We start from the raw sequence: 24,009 nt of genomic DNA, 5'->3' as shown, positions 1-24,009 counted from the left end.
TTTTTAATGAGAAATTATCACATAATTCACTAATTAAATAAAATGCGAAGATTAAAACTCACTACTACTTGTTATTATATATTTAAAACAAAAGGAGATGCCAAATTTAAAAAGTATTGCAAGTAAGTCAAATCCTTTAACTAATGCATTTTTTGTGTTTTTGTATTGATACTTCAAGTGTCCAATACCATAAATGCGGAAAACTACAGTTATAACTTGAGCCAAAACGAACTATTTAAAATCTTTTGCTTTTCTAAATTTTTTGCTTTATTAGCTTCTTTTTTAATTTTGAATTATAAAATTTCTTTTTATGTTTCCTTGGAATTTGAATTCTATCTTTCGAACTATAGATTAGAAGTAGCATGAAGAGTTCACAATAAAGATTATAGCCTTTAAAAAACTCTGGAGAATCTTTTGAGTGTGCTATAAGTTTTATTTTCAATTGCATTTGTTTCCTTTTTACTTTATTTCTTGTTTTTTATATGAAAGGTTATGATTTATGTTCATCCTACATCAGTTTTTTTATTAGCATTTTTATTGAATTAAATTTGCAAGAAAATGTTAAATAGCCAACAAAATCAGCTGAAAATTTTTATTAAAGAAAATTGACTAATTGAATCATCCATCTAGAAATTTAAAATTTACTATATCAGCACAAGACCAAATTAAAAAAAAAAAAATACAGTCATACTTTTTTTTTTTTAATGTTTTTGAAGGTCACTGTAATCATACTATCACATTTTAATTGCTAAATTTTTCCATTTTTTATTACTAAAATTTATCTCTTTTTCAACCTCTGATAATTTTAAGGGTTAAGGAACACTAAACAAATTTATCTTTGTTTTTGGAACACAGCTCTAGACCTAATTGCAAAATGTAGAAGTGCAAGTCATCATAGTAGACATGGCAAAATGAGTGGGTCGGGTCACGGGTCAAAAATAAGTCATTTTAAGCAGGTTACAGACGGGTTTGGGTCAATTAGGTTGCAGGTCGAGTTGACCCGTAGTTTTCACATGATTTTTTTTTCTTTTTTATTTTTATAAAGACAACAACATGTATTTGACACTTGGAAAGTTATGCAACAAATTACTTGATGTAAAATGCATTATTTTGAATTCACCATTTATATTAAGAATGAACTCAGTTAAACTTATTAATACTTATTCAATAATTTTAAAATTATACAAATCCTAACTTTGCTATCTAAAACAAAATAACACAAAAATAAGTTAAGCAAATACACAAGTTTTATTTCTACACAATATCGACATTTCCATATATAAAACAAAATTACAAATGACTTATTGGATAACTCATTTGATAAAGAATAAAAACATATAAGAAATTTTACAATTTTGAAAATTAATTTTATAATCTATTATCAATTGTGGTTGGCACTTTATTTCAATTTGAGATATACATTAAAGTTTGATTGTTTACTTATTTATACATGGTCTCTTTTATGAATATCATATCATTGTTAAGCAACACACACTCTAAGAAATATCATAATTTATTTTGAAAAGCCGTTTATTTTGGACATAAATTGTTAAAAAATAGGTCTAAGCATTCATAATTTATGCTAATTTGATAATTTGGCTTCACTATTTTGACATTTGTAAATGTTTCTCGCACATGTCTACAATTTTAAATCTATATTTTTAGTTCTACTATAACCAGATTATCTTGGCATGTACTTTACTATTTAATATCTAAATTTTTTACTCATTATAGAATGCTCAACCATTTATCTTTCAATTAATTTGCATGCAGTTATGTAAATGTATCAATTGTTTTCTTAAAGCTCACAATAAACAATTAAACCAATATTGTCTTAATTTTAAAAAACATGGACTGGGTCACGGGTCAACCCGTTTTTGCTTCGGGTCAAAAAATCGAGTTCGAGTAGAGTATATTTCGAGTTAGGCCGGGTCAAAAAATTCTAACCCGTTTTGTCATGTCTATTCATAGGGCCACAAAACTCAATGCAAGCTAACTTTGTGATTGGTCTCGGTGAGAAAGCTCAGGTGCCCATTGTATCATTCTCAGCAATAAGCCCTTCTCTTACTTCCCTTCAAAATCCATATTTTTTTCAAGTTGCTCAAAATGACTCATCTCAAGTGCAAGCTATAAGTGCAATTGTTCAAGGCTCTTTGGATGGAGAGGGGTAGTGCCAATCAATGTAGACAATGCATTCGGGGAAGGTACAATACCCTTCCTGGTTGATGCCTTGAAAATGTTGATGTGTGAGTCCCTTATCAAAGTGCCATTCCTCTATTGGTCTCAGATGACCAAATTGGTGAAGAACTTTATAAGTTGATGAAAATGCAAACTAGAGTCTTCATTGTGCACATGTCAACCAATCTTGGGTCTCGGCTTTTCAACAAGGCAAAAGAGATTGGAATGATAAGTGAAGGGCATGTTTGGATTACAACCATTGGGATAACCAACTCATTAAGTTTGATAGAACGATCAATCCTTGACTCAATGCAAGAGGTATTGGGTGTCAAGACTTATTTTCCATAAACAAAAGAACTTGAAAATTATATAGCTCGATGGAAAAGGAAATTCCAAGAAGAAAATCCAGCCATTTTGAATGTTGAATTGACTGTTAGAGGACTATTGGCATATGATGTTGCCTCAGCACTAGCCATGGAAGGAGAGAAGGTTGGGACGACAAAATTTTACTTTGAAAAGACAAACGCTTCAAGAAATTTAACTGAACTTGAAGCTATTGGGGTCTCTTAAAATAGTCCAAAACTTCGTGAAGCATTATTGGGTATCAAATTTAAAGGCATGGTAGGAACTTTCAATCTTGTTAATGGGCAATCACTAAAGAAAAACAAGCTTGAAGGTTTAACAATGGTGGATTGCGAATACAAAGAGAGAAAAGGAGAGAGAGAGATTCAAAGAAGAATTTTCTATTCAAGCTTGCATAACTGAAATACATCTGTACACACTCTATATATACAATACAAAATTGGTAACTGCTCTAGAAGATTCCACTCTAACAAACTCTAACCACCTAACTGAAATTGACAGCTGTATATTATAAATATCTAAGCTAAATATCTACACTAAGAGGAGCTGTGGAGCAGAGTAAGTCTAGAGCTCGTGGATGGAGAAAACTGACCCAAAACGACATCACTTAGCGCAGGTATTGAAGCACACGTGAATGAGACCCAAAATTACGTCGCATCTCATTTAACTAAACGCAGTCGTTTTGGGCACTCCTCAAACCTTTTAAAAACTAGCCGTTGGAGAACTAGCCGTTAACTCTGTTTCTATGCTTTAACCTCTGGTTCAACTTCTTTGATACTGTTTTCATCCCCCCTCAAAACCAAGGGGTCAAGAGACACCATGGTTTTGGAACGCAGAAAAAGAAAACGAGAGAAGGAGAGGCTCTTTGTAAAAATGTTAGCAAGCTGATCACCAGTAGCCACATAACGAATTTGAAGGTCCTTACGAAGCACTTTCTCACGCACAAAGTGGTAATAAACTTCCACATGTTTGGTGCGAGCGTGGAAAACAAGATTAGAGGCAATGGCAAGGGCAGAGACATTGTCACACCAAAGTTTGGGAGCAAAAGATAGGAAGATGCCCAGATCCTTCAAAACTTGATGAATCCAACACAACTCCATGGCAATGTTGGCAAGACCCCAATACTTAGATTCTGTGGAGGAATGAGAAACCGTGTCTTGTTTCTTAGCACTCCAAGTATTGGATTAGAGCCAAGATATACCAAGAAACCTGTGGTGGAGCAACAAATCAAAAGGGTCACTAGCCTAATTAGAATCTGAGAAGGCAGAAAGGGATAAGGGACCTAGGTGGAAGAAGATACCCAAATTGAGGGTGCCATTGACATACCTCAAAATATGCTTGGCTACAACGAAATGAGCCTCACATGGGGCAAACATAAACTGATAGACCTAATGCACAACAAAATTGAGGTCAGGTCTGGTGAATGTCAAATAGTGAAGGGAACCAACAATGCTTTAATATTCATGAGATTAGCAAGCAAGGACCCAGTAGCAAGAACCAATTTGAGAGTGGGAGCACATGGAGTTTTAGCAGGCTTAGCAGAGAGCATATTGTGCTTCTGGAGCAAATCACAGGCATACTTGGACTGATTAAGAAAGAGGCCCTTAGCAGATCTTGTAATGTGCAATCCAAGAAAATAATGTAAGTTCCCAAGATCCTTAAGCTCAAATTCAGTGCTTAATTGAAGAATAAGTGACTGCAAGAAGGTAGGACAGTTCCCAATGAGGAAAATGTCATCCACATAGACTAGAAGGTTGATTAAGAACTTGCCATGTCTCAAGATGAAAAGAGAAGAGTAAGAAGCTTGAAACCCCAAATGAAGAAGATGAGAAGAAAGTCTCTCAAACCAAGCCCTTGGTGCTTGTTTGAGACAATAAAGAGATTTCTTCAAACAACAAACATGATTGGGAAACTTGGGATCCACATAACCTTGAGGCTGAACCATATAGACCTCTTCTTTCAATATACCATGAAGAAAATCATTTCAAACATCTAATTGCCTAAGGGGCCAGTTGAATTCGACAATAAGAGAGAGAATAATTCTGACAGTGAGAGGCTTTATCACATGGCTAAAGGTTTCACCAAAAGCAATGTCATATTGTTGATGAAAACCTTTGGCCACAAGCCTGGCCTTGTACCTGTTGATGTTGCCATCACTATTGTGTTTTAACTTGAAGACCCATTTACACCCCACAACATTCTGGAGTTGGTGAAGGGGGCACTAAAACCCAAGTTCCTTGCTTAATCAAGGCGTCAAACTCTTCATCCATAGCAGTGCACCATTACTGATGTTGAGCAGCAACTTTATAGGATAGAGGCTCAGTAATGGTATAGTCAATCTGAGTAACCTTAGACTTGGTGGTGCCAAAGGCCTTAGGCTTGAAAATGCCTGCCTTAGACCGAGTGGTCGTAGGATGAACATTTTGAGCAGGCACAGTAGTAGGCAAGGATCCATTAATAGCTGGAATAGAACCAGTGGGAAGAGAGAAAGAATGGTCAAATTGGATTGGATGAGAAGTAGGAAATGATGGTAGGGTAGAGGGTGAGATAGGTTGTATAGATGGAGATGCAGATGAGGAAGAGGAAGTAGATGTGGGAAGAGGAGCAGAATCAACAGGTTGGGCAGGAGATGTAGATATCAAGTGAGTGAGAAAAGATAACCATTGAGCTATGGAAAAAGTGTTGGAAGATGAAGAGGGTGAAGTGCAAGAAATAGATGTAGAATTGGAAGATGATAAAGGTAGAAATTCAGTCTCATTGAACTAGACATGTCTGGAAATGTAAATTCTATGAGAGCTAGGATCAAGACAGATATATCCTTTAGAATGAGAAGGATAGCCAAGGAAAATGCAAGGTTTGGAACGAGGTTGAAGTTCGTGTTTGTTATAAGGTCTAAGTAGTGGGAAACAAGTGCAAACAAAAGTTCTAAGGTGTAACAGATATGGTTTTGAAAGAAATAAAACTTCCCATGGAGATCTGTGGTGAAGTAGAGGTGTGGGAAGCCTATTAATTATGTGTGTGGCTGTGGACACTGCATAGGACCAGTAGGAGAAGGGAAGATTGGAGTGAGAGAGCATGGTAAGGGAACATTCCACAAGATGTCTATGTTTCCTTTCAACCGTGCCATTTTGCTGTGGTGTATGTGGGCAGGTGGTTTGATGTATAATACCAAGGTTAGAACAGAATTGATGAAAAGCAGAAGAGGTAAATTCACCCCCTCTATCAGTTCTTAAGATTTTGAGAGAGGTGTGAAACTGATTCTTAACATATGCTTTGAAATACTTAAAAACATCATACACATCAGACTTATTCTTAAGAAGATATAGCCAAGTAAACTTAGAGAAGTCATCAATGAAAACAAGGTAATATCTAAAATCATTTATGGAAGTGATAGGAGCTGGTCCCCAAACATCACTGTGGACAAGTTCAAGAGGTTTAGAAGCTACAAAATCAGATTTATTGAATGGCAACTGATGCATTTTACCACTAAGGCAACTGATGCATTTTACCACTAAGGCAATGCTTACAATGAATAGCAGATGCTGAATTAGGTTTATTACAATCAACAGGAATACGTGCAGAAGATAAAGCAGTCCTAAGTACATTATCACTAGGGTGACCAAGTTTGTGATGCCATAGCAACCACTTATGTGAATTCTGTACATGATATGAAACAGAAGAAGAATTGTGCAGCTGTGAAGAAGTAGTATTGTACTGTGGTGAGGAAGAGGCAACAGAAGGTGGAAGTGATTTGTCAATAGAAGGTGGAGGTGATCTGTTGAACAACTTTGGGTAGATTGGGTAAACCCCTTTTTCACTCAAGCCCTTGTAAAGGATTCTTCTCGTCGGAACATCCTGAATGGTAAGTGTGTTAGCATCAAAGTGGCAAGAGCAGTTCTTATGTAAGCAAAATTTTTGGATAGATAGAAGGTTCATAGCTATTCTAGGAACATGAAGAACATCTTTAAGTATGAATTTATCATATTTGGTAGGAAGGGAAGCATTGCCAATGTGATTAATTGGAAGAGATTGTCCATTGCCAACTGTGACCTGTTTTGAGCCCTTGTACTGTGACTGAACAGAAAGATTGTTCATATTAGCAGTGAGATGGTCTGAAGTGCCTAAATCAGCCAGCCATGGATCTTGACAATTAGCCAGTGCTGCATTTGAAGCTGAAGCCATTGCAGCTAGTTTTGTTGGTGGATTCTTGCCTTGATAGGCAAAATCCATCTTGTGATAACAGTCAAGTGCTTAGTGACCTGGTTTTCCACATATCTGACAGCTAGGCCTATCATTCATGAAGTGTTGACCTCCAAAACCAAATTAAGCACTCTAAGAAGAATTGTAATTTTGTTGAGGTTAAGGAGTGAAGAATTGGTGTTGACTTCCGCCACCATTGGTATTGAACCTTGCTCCACCACTGCCTCTGTTTCCATTGTTCTTTCCCCTACCTCTATTAGAGCCACCATGATTGTGTGACTGAGGTTGAGAACTACTGGAAATCTTATTTCCAGAAGCAGACATAGCCAGAGAATGTGAAGGACTATCAAAATTCTCAGTCATGGCCTGTTCTTCACTTTGCAGCATGATTGAAAGTTGTTCATAGGTGATTGGTTCACTCCTAGTATGAATTGCTGAGCAAAAATGAGCAAAATCCTTTGGCAAACCTCGAAGAACAATACAGATGAGTTCTCCATTGTCAACAACTACTCTAACAGCAAGGAGTTTATCATGGGCTATCTTGATCTTTTGCAAGAAGGCATTCACTAAATCTGATCCTTTCTTGAGGCTCTGAAGCTCCAATTTTAGATTGAGAATGTTAGCCCTTGAGGTTGAGGTGAACCTCTGTTCCAAAGTATTCCACACCTCTCTAGAATTAGTAATTCCAACAACGAGAGAGAAAACTTGTGGTGTGAGAGTGGAATTGATCAAAGAAAGAAGTGCTTTGTCTTTGATTTTTCAAGATCGAAACTATGGATTCACATCTATGGTCACACGTCCTTGAGTATCAAGAAGAAACTGACCAAGTTGTAAAGTTGACCAATCAATATGTTCAACTAGAGAGTAAGCCTCTAGTATTGTGATTAACTGGTGTCTCCAGGGAATGTAGTTTGTATAATCAAGCTTGATTGACATCAAGTTTGACATGTTAGAGAGTAGTAGTAACGGTGAAGGTGTTTGAGGAATTGACTGTGGTGATGATGATGTAGGAGTAGTGCTTGTAGGAGTAGGAGTGTAGGAGTAGAGGGAGCCATGGATTATGGCTCTGATACCATAAAGAAAAACAAGCTTGAAGGTTTTACAATGGTGGATTACGAATACAGAGAGAAAAAAGAGAGAGAGAGATTCAAAGAAGAATTTTCTATTCAAGCTTGCATAACTGAAATACATCTGTACACACTCTATATATACAATACAAAATTGGTAACTGCTCTAGAAGATTCCACTCTAACAAACTCTAACCACCTAACTGAAATTGACAGCTATATATTATAAATATCTAAGCTAAATATCTACAGTAAGAGGAGCTGTGGAGCAGAGTAAGTCCAGAGCTCGAGGATGGAGAAGACTGACTCAAAACGACATCACTTAGCACAGGTTTTGAAGCACACGTGAATGAGACCCAAAACGACGTCACATCTTATTTAACTAAACTTAGTCGTTTTGGGCGCTCCTCAAACCTTTTAAAAACTAGCCGTTGGAGAACTAACCGTTAACTCTGTTTTCGTGCTTCAACCTTTGGTTCAACTTCTGTGATACTGTTTTCAATCACAATCATCAACTTTTAAAATAATTAATGTGAATGGTAATGGAGAAAGATTGGTTGCATTTTGGACTCCAGAAAATGGACTCACAAGGAAATTGAATTTTGAGAACAGAAGCACATATTTTTCTTCCAAGACAAATGTAGGAGATATTATATGGCCAGGTGATTCAAGTTCCATTCCCAAAGGTTGGGAGATTCCAACAAACGGGAAAAGGTTGAAAATATGAGTTCCAGTGAAGGACGGTTTCACTGAATTTGTTAAGGTAACATATGATCCTAGCACCAACAGAACAGAGGTAACAGGATACTGCATAGACATCTTCAAAGTTGTCATAAAAACATTACCATATATGTTGTTAGCTACGAGTTCATTCCCTTTGCAAATTCAAGTGGTGAAAGCGCTAGTAGTTATAATGATTTGGTCTACTAAGTTTACCTTGGGGTTGATAGAAACCTTCATCTTGCTATTTTTTAACAACTATGATTGCATTTGATATTTGTAGGATTGCTTATACTATTCAATAAGAAAATAACTGAAAATTCTCTTACTTTATTACTAAAGCTATCATACTAATGAAAATGATCTAAGTAATCAATATTTTACATGATAGATTTTCGATGCTGTGGTAGGAGATACAACCATTATAGCAAATAGGTCTAACTTTGTCGACTTCACATTGTCATACACAGAATTTGGAGTATCCTTGGTAGTGCCAATCAAGGATTGTGGGAACAAAAATGCATGGGTGTTTCTGAAGCCTTTAAGTTGGGACCTTTGGGTGACAAGCGGGTGTTTCTTCGTCTTTATCGGCTTTATAGTCTAGGTTCTTGAACACCGAATAAATGAAGATTTCTGCGGGCCTCCCTTACATCAAATTGGGACAAGCTTATGGTTCTCTTTCTCAACCATGGTGTTTGCAAAACGTAAGTTTTTGTTATAACTCTAGAAACTTATTTCCCATAAACAAACACCATCGCAATACACACAAAGCTTAGCTAAAATTTTTGTAGGAATATTAATGCACTTCTTTGCAGCTCTTCTGATTGATATGATTCCAAACCAATAGAGAAACTCTTCAAATTTTCTCATCATGCATTGGACTCAATAGCATGTAATCTATATTACTACAAAAAACAATAATTTTCCACCTCTTTGTTATTCTTCTTGTTTGTTCGTTTAAACCCCTTAAACCAGATTGTTTAGGTGGAGTTTGGATAGCGCGTCCAAGTTTCTTGCGTCCGCGTTTTGCTTCTTTTTTTTCTTTTTCTTTTTTTAACCCAGCCGCAAGTTTGGACTTTTCAGCCATGAACAGTGCACAAATGCACTGTTCATGGGTCCCACAAATTTTACTTTTCAGTAACTTTTTCATTAAAAATGGGTCCCACAGCACTATTCACACATTTAAAAATTATTTTGCTACAGTGTTTTCAGTTTTCAGTTTTCAGTCTCAGCAAAATAAGTTCTATCCAAACGGACTCTTAACCTAATTAATTAACCAAGTTGATTACTAAGTTTATTATTCAAATCTAGGTTAAACAAGCATATGACGACCCAGGAAAACCGATGAAATGAACCGTTTCAAGTTATAAACCCGGGGAGGATTTGACCTAACTATTCTCAAGGTAGAGTAAATCCACTATAAGAAAATTGAAGTTTTTACAATCAGATTTAACCCTAAATCTTTTGCTACCTCATGTAGTAACTTAATAACACGACCACATGCAAGTTCCGAATCCACAGGCTCCTTCTCTTCTTGGATTTACAGCAACACAAGCACCCTTAATTGTGACTTTGAGATCCCACTCAAAGGTTTCAGATTATCATCAGTAATGATCTTGTAGCAGCAACTAGATTTTACCATTGTTTGATTGTAGATCTTGTTACCATAGATTCTTGTGCAGTTAGAAGGTACAAAACCTCTCAGATCTCACAAAGAGTAACACACAAGTCTTCCAAAAGTCTGAAAAACATAGTTAAGGTTTCTCTTTTATATGTGAACAAGTTAGAATGAGACCCTAAACGTTTTCACAGTCTTGAGCCTTGTTTAAACATTCTGTAGAATATGATTTCTATGATTCTTGATCAGTCGAGTCTAATTTCTTGATCGGTTGAGCTTGGCAGAAAGTGACTCCCTTTTTTTGTAGTCTACTCAAATTTGAAGGTTGAAACCTACACCTTTAAACATTGCCTAATACATAGACTAGACATGTTTTGTTCTCAGTTTGCTAACACAAATAAAATATGATTCTATATATTTAATCTTAAACCTTCAGAACCTAACACTTCTAATTAATGTAAAGTTCCAAAACCAATGGAGAAACCCTCAAAGTTTTTGTATCATGGACTGGAGTTATATTACGACTTCTAAATTATATTACTACGGTCTGAATTTTCCATCAAACTAGGAGAAGGGCTACTCCAACAAAACTGCTCAAATGTGTACATAGAGTTACACAATTTATTTAAAAATCATATGAGTTGTTAAAATAGTTTAATAAATTATCTACTAAAGTAATCTTGTATGGTCATTTCACTACAAAATACGGGGTCTATAGCCGCGTTTCAAAAACGCGGCTATAGACCCCGAAAACGCGGCTATAGACCTGAAGCCGCATTTTCTATGGCCGCGTTTACAACCCCGGCCTAAGTGGCGCAGCAACAGACCCTGCGGGTCTGTAGCCGCGTTTTTAAAACCGCGGCTACAGTCCAGACCTGAAGCCGCGTTTTTGAACCACGGCTATAGGCTTCAGGTCTATAGCCACGTTTTTTGAAAACGCGGCTATAGTCAGCGACCTATAGCCGCATTTTTAAAAAACGCGGCTACAAACCTGCTTTGAGCTGCGTTTAAACCGCGTCTATAGGTCTTTTTAAAAACAAAAAAAAAATTATCGGGGTTTTTTTTCCCCCAAAAAATTCAGCTTTTTTTTAAAACAAAAAAAAATTTCTGGGTTTTTTTTTCCCCAAAAAATTCAAAATTCAAACAAAAAAAATTTTTAAATTAAACACAAACCCAAAAAATTCAAAATCAAACACAAACCCAAAAATTTTAAAATCAAACACACCCATAAAATTCAAAATCAAACACAATATACTGACAATACAAATGCAACATGCTCCAAAATATAACAATACAAACCATGAATCTCCTCTCATTCAACAAAACCAACCCAAATTTAACACTAAATCCATTCAAAGAACACAAAAGCTCAAGAACACAAACTTATTTAAACATAAGCACAATATCAACAATACAATAGCAAAAATAACTTCTAGCAAAAGTATAATACCCATAAAAAAAAATTAGAGAATTTTTACCTCAAATAATAGAGATGAGTGAGCCTTTAGCTTTTCTTATGAAGTTTTCCAGTGACCCTTGCTTGAAAAATGAAGTATATGGTGGTGTGGAGTGTACCGGTGTGTGCGTTATGTTGAAAGAAAAAAAGAAGGAACGAGAGAAAAAAAGAAAGAAGAAGCAGCAGTAAAGAAACAAAGAAAAAAAAAAGAGCAGTGTTGGAGTGAAGAAGGAAAAAAAAAAGAAAAAAAAAAAAAGAGAAAGAAAGGAGAGCTGGGTGTGACTTGCAGAGAAGAAAGAAAGAAAGAACTGAAGAAAGCAAACAACAATGACCAAGAAAGAAAAGATAAGAGTGGGGGTAGGTGGGAAAGTGGGGTTCTGGGTCTTTTTAATGGTGTGATCTATAGCTGCGTTTTTGAAAACGCGGCTATAGCCCCTCCCTTATGTTAAAATATCAATTTATTCGGATGCACGTACAACTCATCCTTTTAAAAAATACATATATTATTTCACTGGACCTATAGCCGCGTTTTTAAAACGCGGCTATAGCCCCTCCCTTATAAAAAAAAAATTTATTCGGATGCACAGGTAATCTTTTTAAAATATATATATTATTTGACTGGACCTATAGCCGCGTTTCAACGCGGCTATAGCCCCCCCTTATATAAAAAAAAAAAAAAAAAAAAAAAAAAAAAAAAAAATTATTTGGATACACAAGTCATCTTTTTAAAATATATATATTATTTGACTGGACCTATAGCCACGTTTTGATAAACGCGGCTATAGTCCGGACGTAAAACGCAGCTCAAGACACTAGAAACGTGGCTTTAGACCTAACTTATGGCCGCGTTTAACAAAACGCAGCTATAGGTTGGGTCTGAAGCCGCGTTTCTTTTAAACGCGGCTATAGCGCGCGTTTTTTGTAGTGTTTGAATTTTCAATCCAATTTAAAGGAAAACTGAAGATTCCTTGAAATCTCTATCATCATGATTTAAAAAGGAAATATTATATTTGAATGATTTGCATATCTCAAATATTACAAAAGCTTGTTATTTATGATGCAAATAAATTATTTTTTAGAAATCTCTTTAATTTAATTTACAGGGGAGACAGTGGTAAGCAACTTGGCAAGGTTTGTGGTGATCATATGGGTTTTTGTGGTGCTTATACTCACTCAAAGTTACACTGCAAGTTTGACATCACTCTGAATAATTCAACAACTATTACCGACTGTTACTGGTATCAACCAATGCAACTTATTAAGAATGGAGAGTATGTCGGCTACAAAGGAGGATCATTTGTTTTGGGAATATTACAAGAAATGAAGTTTGATGAAACTAAACTTAGGGCATATGATTCTGCAGAACAATGTGATGAACTTTATGGTGGTATAGCTGTTGCTATTTTTGAAATTCCTTACATGAAACTTTTTCTCGAACAATATTGCTCCAAGTATACCATGGTTGAATCAATATACAAAACTAATGGGTTTGGCTTTGTAAGATCTCTCTCTCTCTCTCTCTCTCTCTCTCAAATTGATTTTTTTTTTTATGACTTGCAGGTCTTCCCAATAGTTTCCCCCCTAGTATCTGATGTGTCAAGAGCAGTCTTAAATGTAACAGAAGGAAAGAAAATGAAAGAGATTGAGAATGCGTGGCTAGGGAATCAAAACAATTGTACAAACTCCAACAACCAAGTTTCTCCTGCGAGTCTTAGCCTTGCTAGCTTTTGGGGCCTATTCCTCATTTCTGGGGTTGCTTCCTTATTAGCTCTTATTGTCTCCATGTCTATGTTCCTTTACAAGGAGAGGCAACAAATCTTGATCGAATTTCATTCAAAAGGCTTAACATGGAGAAAAATTCCTAACATCTTAAGAATCTTTGGTGGAATAGACTCCAGTTTTCATACTTTTAAAAAGAGATCATTGCAAGACGAAAATGGCATTGATAGTGTTCATGTTATTGGTGAAAGTGAAGCCTTACCAAATACTAACTGCCCACAAATTCCATCAAGCTATTCAACCCACAATGACCCCACCCCCCCCCCTCGCTTGCCTGGGAGCTTTAGAAATGCCTCCTAGAGAATATGGTGATCCCAGTCCAAATGACCAGGCATCTCAATTAGAACCAACTATCGAGCTAATTAGTTGCCCAAATCAAGAGGGAACAACAATCTCAGAAATAGCTCTTGAAAATTATTAATATGCATTTTTAGTCTTCTTTAACAACAACACAGTTATTTGTATCATATCTTCACTTTGAGTAATATGAAAAAAGTTATCTTATGAGACTATCTTGTAAGACATCTACCTTGCAATATGTGTGAGTTCCACACATGTAAGTCTCACATATTGTGAGAGAGATGTCACATGCGACCATCTCATGGTGTGGTAGAAGCATAATTCGTGTATAATTATAATTCGTGTATAATTCAAGTCATAAGCCTAATTCAAATTTTACTTATGAAACTTATGCTTTGACATTTGTTAATGTGTATTGGCCGCTAAACTATCTCTCAATCTACTATGAATTAATTTTTCACCTTAATAGTAATAAATTTTATTAAAAATTAAGCAAAAGTGCATTCTTTTTTATTGTAAATGTTTTCTTCAAACTACAACATATTACCCAACATTAATGTCCAAGAACAAATGAAGCCAAGCTTGGATTTTTTTTTTTTTTTTTTAAGCATGGTTCGTTAAATAACAGAGCTTTTAATTTTTGCTCGATTTTGATTTTTTTTCAATTAATAAAAGATCTCATTGGAGCATCTAATGAGTCAAACTCGAGCTAAGTCCGATTCCATTTACAATCCTATCTATGAGAAATTAATGTAGGGTCCCTTATTAGTGGTAAAAAAAATATATCTATATAGAGATTCTTTTAATGATTCCGACGTTGAACAACTCAAGTCGGTGCCTTCGGGGTGTTGGGTTGAATCCAGTGTTAAAGGCCCACTGCAAGCCCATTGGCTTATGTTGTTTTGGTTTTCGGCCATTCAAGAATTTCAATTCTTTTTTTTTTCTTTTTTTTTTTAACCAAAGAATTTCAATTCATATATTAAAGATCAATTCATAGAAATGTCCCCATGGTCATGAAAGAAGTGCATTATCAATTTTTTATTTTTTCAGTTATTATCAGTTATCGCCTCTCTTTCTCTCTCATATTATGATAGTCTTCCTGTGGACGTACATCCTCGAAATTTATCCTGAACCCCTTTTAGCTCTTTAGCTTTTTAATGCGAATACGTTTATCCAAAAAATACGGGTAAAAGTAATCAAGTCAAGAAAACTATAGGATTACAATCTATTCGCATCTGCCACTTGACATGAATTCAGAAATGGTGGGCTCTCCAAATATCTGCAACGAGTACAGGCATAATGGGCCAAGGTCCTTTTTAATATCCTCAATGACATGGTCCTATGCCGAAAGAGAGAGACCTTGAGCACATAGTTCGTTAGTAAGCCAACTGGGGTATCCTTTTATTGGATATATTGGCCCATTAGTATAGGTCCAAACCTTTTTTTTTTTTTTTGTGCAAGACAAGTCTCTTACTTGTACTAGTAAATTTAGGGTTTAACTTCCTATATATACTAATGTTATGTTTATTGTAGCACAAGATTTGTGCTATACTCTTGTATAATAAAGATGTAGCATATAAGGGTTTCCTCCATAATCCTCGTGTTTTATATTTTATACTTCCACTTCCGCATCTATTCCAACATATTTATCATGGTAAATTCATACTAATATTTAACACCTTCAAAGATCATATTCCTTAAGCCCAGGTCACATACAAACTCACCACAATCCATGGGGTTGGTTTTGGGCAATTCAATTAGTTTGGTCAGCATTTTGAATACCCCTAGAAAAATATAATGACCATGAATCAGAAGTCCAATTCTAGTACTTTCATTTGTTCCTTTGTACCCAAAAAAAAAAAAATCATCTTCTAACCCATGTTTGTTTTGTACTCTACTAATCACAACTTGCTACATTATTTTTTTTTTCTTTTAAAATAACCAAAATAATAGAAATTAAAAAAAAAAAATTGAAGACATGATTAGTTGTGATTGAGAAACATAAAATGAAATACTAAAAATGTGATGGAAGATTTAAATTCACGTAAGCTAAGATATCAAATTCAAATTTAGAGTTCATTTGGGAACAACATATTTAGCTGAAACTGAAAATTTTTAGCTGAAAGTATTGTAGATAAAACTAAAAGGTAGTTGAAATAGTACAGTAGAACCCATAAATAGTACTAAAAAGTGTAATAAGGCCTATGAATAATGGCAAAAATAAGTTAAATAGTAATAAAAAAAATTTTAAAAAAAATTGGCTTTTTAAGCCAATGCCAGACGCAATCTTAATGTTTGTTTTGGAAAGAAACAATATAACAATGGTGGTAGGTGGCATGCGTTGCTGACTTTCTGTCACTAGTTCATACATCCCTTTTGTGAGGAATACATCCGAAATTTCTTGAGGGAAGATCACTAGAAACGCATGACTTATAATATTAAATGTCAACTTATAACAGACACTGTAAACTCATCAAATTCATAAAAATAATTAGAAATGTCAATTTGTTTTTTTTTTAAAGTTACAATATAGCATGTCAAAATGTAATAAAATTCTAGTTGATGATGTCTTTGATCATTCTTGTTACTTTGGTTTGTTTATTGAATTGCCCCCGACAATTCAGAAGAAAGTGCCATCGGTCAGCTCTCCCTTTTTCCGAACCTGCTTATTAAATTGGCATTTCAATTATTTCATTTTTTTGTAAACACGAACATGCACTAACCCATAGGTTGGGAAAGTATTTCTGATAAAAGAAAAAAAAAGTTTGATCAAAGTCCTAAACTAAATTGCAATAAACGGGTCTCCAAAACAGAGAAGAAAACTAAAGAATAGGTAAAATAGCAAAGAATTTCACAAACCCATAAAGCATGGTCGAAGTGATGGTGATCAATCAGATGATAGAGTCAAGGTCATTGCGGCTTAGTTTCAGATTTGAACTCATAAATGGCATAAGAATTATACAATTTATACTCCCAAGGGAGGTAGTTCTCTCTTTTTAATTTATGGCAAGTAGGGAAGATAGCCATGATAGAATAGAATAAGACATGATAGGGATGGATGTGAAAGACCGAGTATACATAGCCTACACCATGTATAAAACCTAGTTTAAAAACTGAAACATTTATACCCTCAAAGTAAACCTTTGAAGTTTGAAGTCAACCTTTTTTCACAATACCCTCCTTAATTATAACCAAAATTTTGCAGTTGACTATGAAACTACAACATATTAGTTAGGGTTTGTCACATGCATGTATTCTTTTTCTCCCTTCTATTCAATTTGATGCTATACTCTTGATTTCTTTCTTGATTGACATATCATTTTTTTTTACTTCACTATAATGAATGGTATGAGAAACAGAAAGGTAAATAATTACCTTGAAGCAAAAATATCTCTCTCTGAGTGTATTCTTTAAGCGAGTGAGGTTCTTAGTTTATAAAAATCATGTGTATCACTCTCGTAGTGTACACCATCACCGTGAGATATTGGTTAAGCAAAGTCGGAACTGTAAGAAGCTATGTAGGACAAAGCTGAAGTCCCATGGTTCTCTGGAGTATTGGAGCGAATCCCCTAGACAATCTAAAACAACCCTAGTTTGGTGACATTTTCAGAATAATTAAAGAAGGTAAGCCAGCAATAGAAATTTTATTACAATGATGTGCACCTAATTTCTAATTTAGATTTTTTTTTTTCAGTTAAAAAGTTTGGCTTGAATTATCAGCACTTCAAATTTAGGTTCTGCCCTATAGTTTACTTTTGTTTCCTTGCTATTGTTCAAGTAAGAGTAATAACATACTTAGGCAGTAGGCATTTAGGGTTTCTACCTCCAAGGTACGTATGCAGCCTGTTCCTACATCACACCTGCCTTAAAACTACATAAAACTCTAGTTTGCCTCTATTTCATTATTTCCTTTAAATAAACGTTATTCACATGTGCTTTTGGTCCAAGTTAAGTTTCTCATTTCTCTTTAAATTCCTAAATGTAGGTTCTAATTAACTCAACTAATAAAGTCTTTTGTTATTAAATAGATATCTAAGGTTCGATCTCTGCCTACACATAAAACAAAAAACAAAAAACAAAAAACAAAAACAAAAACAAAAATAAATTGGTATCTTAGTCTGATAATAAATAACTATCACTAGGAGTGAATACCATAAGTTGATACTATTTCTAAAAAAAATTCCAAATGATTAAATAATTAGCATAGGATATTGAATGGATAAAAACATAGATTAGTGTAGGTATCTAAACACAGCTAGTTCGTGTGCATTAGAATTTCTAGTAGGGACTTTTATGAACATATATGTTTTTTTTTAATTTTTATATATGATAGAATTTTAACCTATGACATATCCATAATGATTGCTCTTTATCATCAGGCTAAAATATATACCAATCAGTTTATTATATAGGCGGGATTCGAATCTCAAATCTCTTATTCGACAATAAGAGACTTTACTAGTTGAGTTAAATTAATTAGAAACAATTTCATTGATGAATTTAATTGATTAAATAACTAAGACACATGGGTATGTGTACAGTACCGTATGAGATACAATGATACTGAAATTTTTTTTAAAAATAGTTTGAATATGTATAAAATTAATTATTAATTTTTTTTTTTGTTAAACTTTTATTGATATAAAAATCTTACTCTAACATAATTTAAGTGTACATATAAGAAACTTCTTCCTGTAGACTTGATCCCTGGCCATTGCCCTTCTCATCCCACAAGAACTTGTACTTGCAGAGTTAGTAATCATCACGCCAAAGGTGCACAGTGATTAGCATTTAATTTTTAATACATTGTTAAGCATATATCAATTTAAGAGCTATAACAAATAATAAATTGAATCCCTTACCATTAATGAATATAAATTAAGATTCAAAAGAGTAAATAAAAGATAACTAGATAAGTGTCTAAGATTAAAACCAACTACCACACATCTTTGGTGCGATCGTCACTCTACAAGTATAAGTGTTTGTGGGGTGTAGGGGGCAAGGGTTGGAGTTCAAGTCTCCAAGAGGGAGTTTCACACACATATACACTTAAATTAAGCTATAGTAGAAATTCTATTTTGTATTAAAAATAAATAAATAAAGATTAAAACCAATATGTAAAAAAATACAAATAAAAATCCTCATTATAATTTTCAGTTATCTCTCGCAATCAGAGCTTTAGGTTACAATTGTATTCATGCCATAACATGAGCATATCTTGGATGTATCGTCTTTTAAAATGAAAAAAGAAAAAAAAAAAATAGAAGTTGGGACAGATGAGAAGGTATCCCAGAAGTATCTGTTACGGATACATATTGGATATGAACACTTAAGCAAAAATAGATTATACATACTTCCTATAGTTGAGTTGTAAACCTCTAATATTGCACACCAGTACCGAATGAATAATGTAAAAATAAAGACATTAACACCGGATCATATTAAATTTAATCCCTTTTTTCATCTCAATTTTTTTATTCAATTTCTTGGAAAATTCTTTATTGTTGTGATTGTGAAAGGGTCACGACTCATGAGCATTGGCATTAATTTAGGACTACTACACCACCTCGACTTACAAAAATTACAACGAAAAACAAAACTAAATAAGGAAATACATATATAGCTGTAGTTTATTTGAAGGATCATGAGTGATTATATCACTAAATTCAACTTTAGCCGGTACTGAAATTTCTTTTTCAAACATATCTCTTGCTAATCTTCACCTTCAAACAATGTTTCATATGAAGAATAATGGAAATACTTGGTGACACAGGATGACCTTCAACCACATGAACATGGTATTTCCAAATGATGCATGACACTTGCAATTATTTTCATTTGAATGAAAGCTATATCCTTACCAAAACAAGTCCTCAGTCCCACATTAAATGCTATGAACTTGAAAGATAGTACATGCACTACTATTCCTCTACGCTCTGTAATCTATCTCTCTAGCTTAAAGTCCAAGCAATCTCCATCCTATATGCTTTCCATCCTTCCCATTGAGTATAAAGAGTATAACATTGTTGTATTTGGCCTCATATAGAGTGACAACTAGGAAGAATATCATTTTAAACTGAATATTTGTGCTCAAAAGTTAAGGGTGGAAAAAGGCGTAAGGATTCGCATATCGCTCCATGAAGATAAACTAGCTTACTTAGCTTATCTATGTTCAAATCCTTTGACTTTCCGTTGTCCAACAAATACTCCTTGGTTTCTTCTAAAATCTTAGCTACCACTGATGGGTGTGTTGCAACAAGCCAAAATAGCCATGTGAGTCTGACGTTTATGGTGTCTCTCCCTACTGCTAAGAGATTAGTTAAAATGTCCCTTAGAAACTTGCTGGATTTTGTAATATTACTACTCATTTCTCCTTGTTGTTCCTCTATGACTATAGCTATTGTTAGAGATATATTAGACATATTAGTCCAATATAATAAGCCCAAATCCACTCCTACTTGTATTAATAGTCTAGCGTTTAGTCGTTTATATATTCTCATGTTATAGTTCATTACAACACAAGTTATTGTACTACACTCTTACATAATAAATATGTAGCTTAAAGGGTTTCCTCCGTGTACGTAAGCTGACAAGACTAAACCACGTAATTCTTGTGTTCTCAGTTGCTTTCCCTTCCACATCTACTCTAGCATATACAATATGATATAACATATCGCGTTGTTAATATACGTAACAGTTGTAAATAAGTTGAATTTTAGTTCCTCATTCTTCAGGGTCAATTCTTCTCGCTTGGTTGAGATGCATTCACATACAAATTCATTAAAAACTTTCCGAGCACCTAATAGCTTCTTCGCCGATCCAATTTGAAGCATGGTTTTGAAACCCGAACCATTCAATGAACCATAAAAGAGAGAGGTTCAAGGTTTTAAAGGTCAAACCAAGGTTCAACCGAAATTGAACCTTGATGACGTCATAAATAATTTAATAATAAAATAAAATAAAAAATGTAACAAATTTATAAAAATAAACAATATTGATCTAAAAATATAGAATATTTGTTCAAAAAAATATAGAATAGTAAATCTCTTTCAAATATGTTTTCACAACTTTTATATTTTAATACTTTTAGGCCCAAAACTGTAACAAACCGAATGAAAAAAACGAAAAACCTACTGCCACAATGCCATGAGCCAACAAATCTCTTGTCTTATTTATTTATTTTTTTTTAATAAAGAAAAAACACTTTACCCCAAATCAGGAACTTACTGTCACTTTTTATAACCCCTTCAAATTCAAATTTTAAATTTCAAACAAAGCGAGAAACAAACAAAAAAATCTACAACAACCACTTATGTACTCTGTCTTATTTAATTAAAAACAATTTACTATTTCCAAAGCAACTCACTCATATGTCATATCACCCTCTCTTTAATACAACATCAAACCCAACCTACCCCCACTTACCACTCTCTCCTCTTCCCTTTTCGTCTTCTTTTCTCTTTCACTCCCCTAGATTCTCTCTATCCTCATAGTCTCTCTTTACAAACACAGATTTATTCTCCCTTCAATAGAAAATAAACGGCAAGAACCAGTGATAATAGAGCAAGATCTTGTGACGGTGAAGTATTTTGGCTAAACAAGATATCAGGCTCTGGCTTCTGGTAAAGAAAAATGAGATAGACCACCGCAAATTTTTTGTTTAAAGTATTTGTTACCCAACCAGTAAACCGTGTCCGGTCTTGCAAACCAGGAGGTCTGACTGTGGTCCAAGTGGTTCGCTGCAAATTAAAATTTTCGGTTTTATACTTTTAAAGAACCGTACTGATGACTGGCTTTCTGTTATTGTAGTCTGACCGGCCAATCCGGTCCGGATTTTAAAACCATGATTTAAAGCCTTCTTTGTAACTTCCATCATCTTTCTGGCATAAGGTGCTGATATAGCATACTTTCATCGACTTCATCAAGTGCTTTGAATGTGCATCTTTAGGGGATTTAATGGAGAGGCAATTTGGATCTTGACCTAAAACCGTTAAGCAAGCACTATCAAAGGTGAACCGTTGAAAAACGTCTTGTAAATCAACCTCAATTCCAAGACTTGAGACGTGATCAAGAATTGGACTGAGGCCCTTTCTCCACCTTTCCCTTGACAACTTCCTCAAAGAACAACTTGAACTTGTCCTTTAACAATAACTGAAGCAGCTTCCTCTGATATCTCCTCGAGTCATGATCGGAATTGAAAATCTCATCTCCCAAAACATCAAAAATTTCATGGAACTTCCTCCTTTTTTTGTAGTTAGAAAAGTTTTTGCTCAACATGTGGTGGATGTTCATGGGATCACTCGTGATCATGAAGTTTGTGTTAGTGAACCAAGGACCCTCAAACTCGAAGGTGCCTCCGTTTTTTTTTTCCGAACCCAAGTAACATACTCGTGCACATTGGGCGCATTTCATAGAAGGCCTAGGAGCATTCTGTGTGAGAAAATAGAATTTGGGAGAGAAACTAAATTACTTCATTAATTAATTAGCGCAAGGCTTTATATATAGGATTGGGCTCAACCCAAAAAAGAAGAAATGCAAAACAACCTAACTAACAGACTAACAGAGGGGATATTTGGAGACTAGCATAGTGAGGGGATAGAATATAGTAAGTTAACATGGGTTTGAAAGATATTTGCCAACTCGCATCTCGAGTTTTAGAAACTCGAGTTCCATATAAAACTCAAGCCTTAGAGACTCGCTTCCTACTTGCTAAGGTAGACACATTTATGCCACATAGATCTCAAGTTTTTTACACTCGATTTCAAAAAACACAGATGAATACAAACCCAAAAAAAGAAGAAAGATCCCAAAAGAAAGAAGTACAAACCTCAGAAAAAGAAAACCCAGAAAAAGAAGAAAGAACCTTGAAGAAAGAAGGAAACCCAGAAGAAAGAAAGAAAAAAGAAGAAGATCCACAGCAAAGAAGAAGACCCATGACACACACAAACCCAGTCTCTATCAAGCACATCCCAATCGTCGATCTACGGTACAGTTCACGATCTCCATCACCGAGCAAACGATCTAAACAAATTACACACAACTCATAAAGATGTGAATCATTTGAAAGAAAAAGCAATGGAAGAGAGATGAAATTGAATGAGATTTGAGAGGTTACAGATAGTTTTGTTTAGGTCTTCTTCTTCTTCTCTTCCTCTTCTTGAACGGTCTCTTGGCTCAAAGTTCTTGCAAAGTTAGTACGCACTAGAACTCGAGTCTTAGAGACTTGAGTTCCACGTGGATTTCACGTGGAATTTTTATCCACATCAGTTGACTCAGAATTCTGGAACTCGAGTTTTTAAAACTCGAGATGCTAATTTTCCAATTTCTTTCGCAGCTTGTCAACTAACAAAATTCTTCTGATAATATAGTTAAATGGAAAAAAAAAAAAAAAAAAATCGACTAACAAAATTCCTAACAACCTCACGCACATGTGACACGTGGGAACACAAAAAACAGAAAGACTGAAATAAAGCAAACTACATGTCGTTTTCTGTAAGAACTAATACAACAGTAAGACTAAACTACAACCGTTTCTGGTCTTGCTCTTTCTTCTTAGCAAGTCTGATTGATCTTCAACTGCAAGTGCATCTACTAAAGCTTGCTCACTCTGTTCTGACTGATCAGCTAGCTTTGCATATGAACTCTGTTGATGTACATTGTCTTGATATTCCGACAATAGGCAAATCTGTGATGGTTTGGCTTTTGTTCCATCTCAAATGACAACGAAAAAGGAAGCATAAAAATATTGCTATAAGTATCTCTGGGTACAAAAGTAGTGTGGCCATTGGAGTTGTATGATGTTTTCTTAGTTCCTCAAAGTTATATGAAGTTTTGATCTCAAGGCAGGACCAGGAAGAATGGTGTACCATTAACTTGAAGTCCATTATCAATTAGGATAGAAAAGATTGATTGTTATCCAGTTCAAGATAAGGTTCCAGATACGTTAGTATCAGATAATAATTAGCTAGAAGACATTTCGTTGTAAGATTACCGGTTAGGATAGTGATCTCAGCGAAATGTATCTGTCTGGGGCAAAAATTCTGAGTGGAGAACGGAATAGTTAAAAAACTTCATCCCACATTTATCTGTAGATGCTCATAGGCTTTTGGCTATAAAATAGTACTTAGGAAAAAGAATTGATTTTCTTATTCTTTAAAAAAATAATAAAAGAATTCTTAGACAAAGAATTTGCTTCATTACGTGTACTTAATTGGATTAAAATATGAGAAAATTAGTAAATTAGGGAATGATAGAAAAATGAAGGCCGGGATGAAAAAGATTTTGATTTTTCATTACGTTTATTTAATTGAATTTATTTTTTTCTGTTT

At 34.6% G+C, this 24,009-nt stretch overlaps 3 pseudogenes; 1 reads left to right on the top strand and 2 right to left on the bottom strand.

The window, feature by feature from the left end:
- The first annotated feature begins 1,849 nt into the window (after positions 1–1,849).
- LOC142632441 (glutamate receptor 2.7-like) lies at positions 1,850–13,802 on the top strand (annotated as a pseudogene).
- A 5,575-nt stretch (positions 13,803–19,377) lies between these two features.
- Positions 19,378–20,103, bottom strand: LOC142632434 (alkane hydroxylase MAH1-like; annotated as a pseudogene).
- Positions 20,104–21,529: 1,426 nt separating this feature from the next.
- LOC142632426 (noroxomaritidine synthase 3-like) lies at positions 21,530–22,093 on the bottom strand (annotated as a pseudogene).
- Positions 22,094–24,009: the final 1,916 nt, after the last annotated feature.

Source organism: Castanea sativa, chromosome 1 (genome assembly GCF_040712315.1).
Source record: "Castanea sativa cultivar Marrone di Chiusa Pesio chromosome 1, ASM4071231v1".
NCBI classification, from domain to species: Eukaryota; Viridiplantae; Streptophyta; class Magnoliopsida; order Fagales; family Fagaceae; genus Castanea; species Castanea sativa.
The sequence above is the reverse complement of the archived record's forward strand: the minus strand, read 5'-3'. Positions and strand labels throughout refer to the sequence as shown.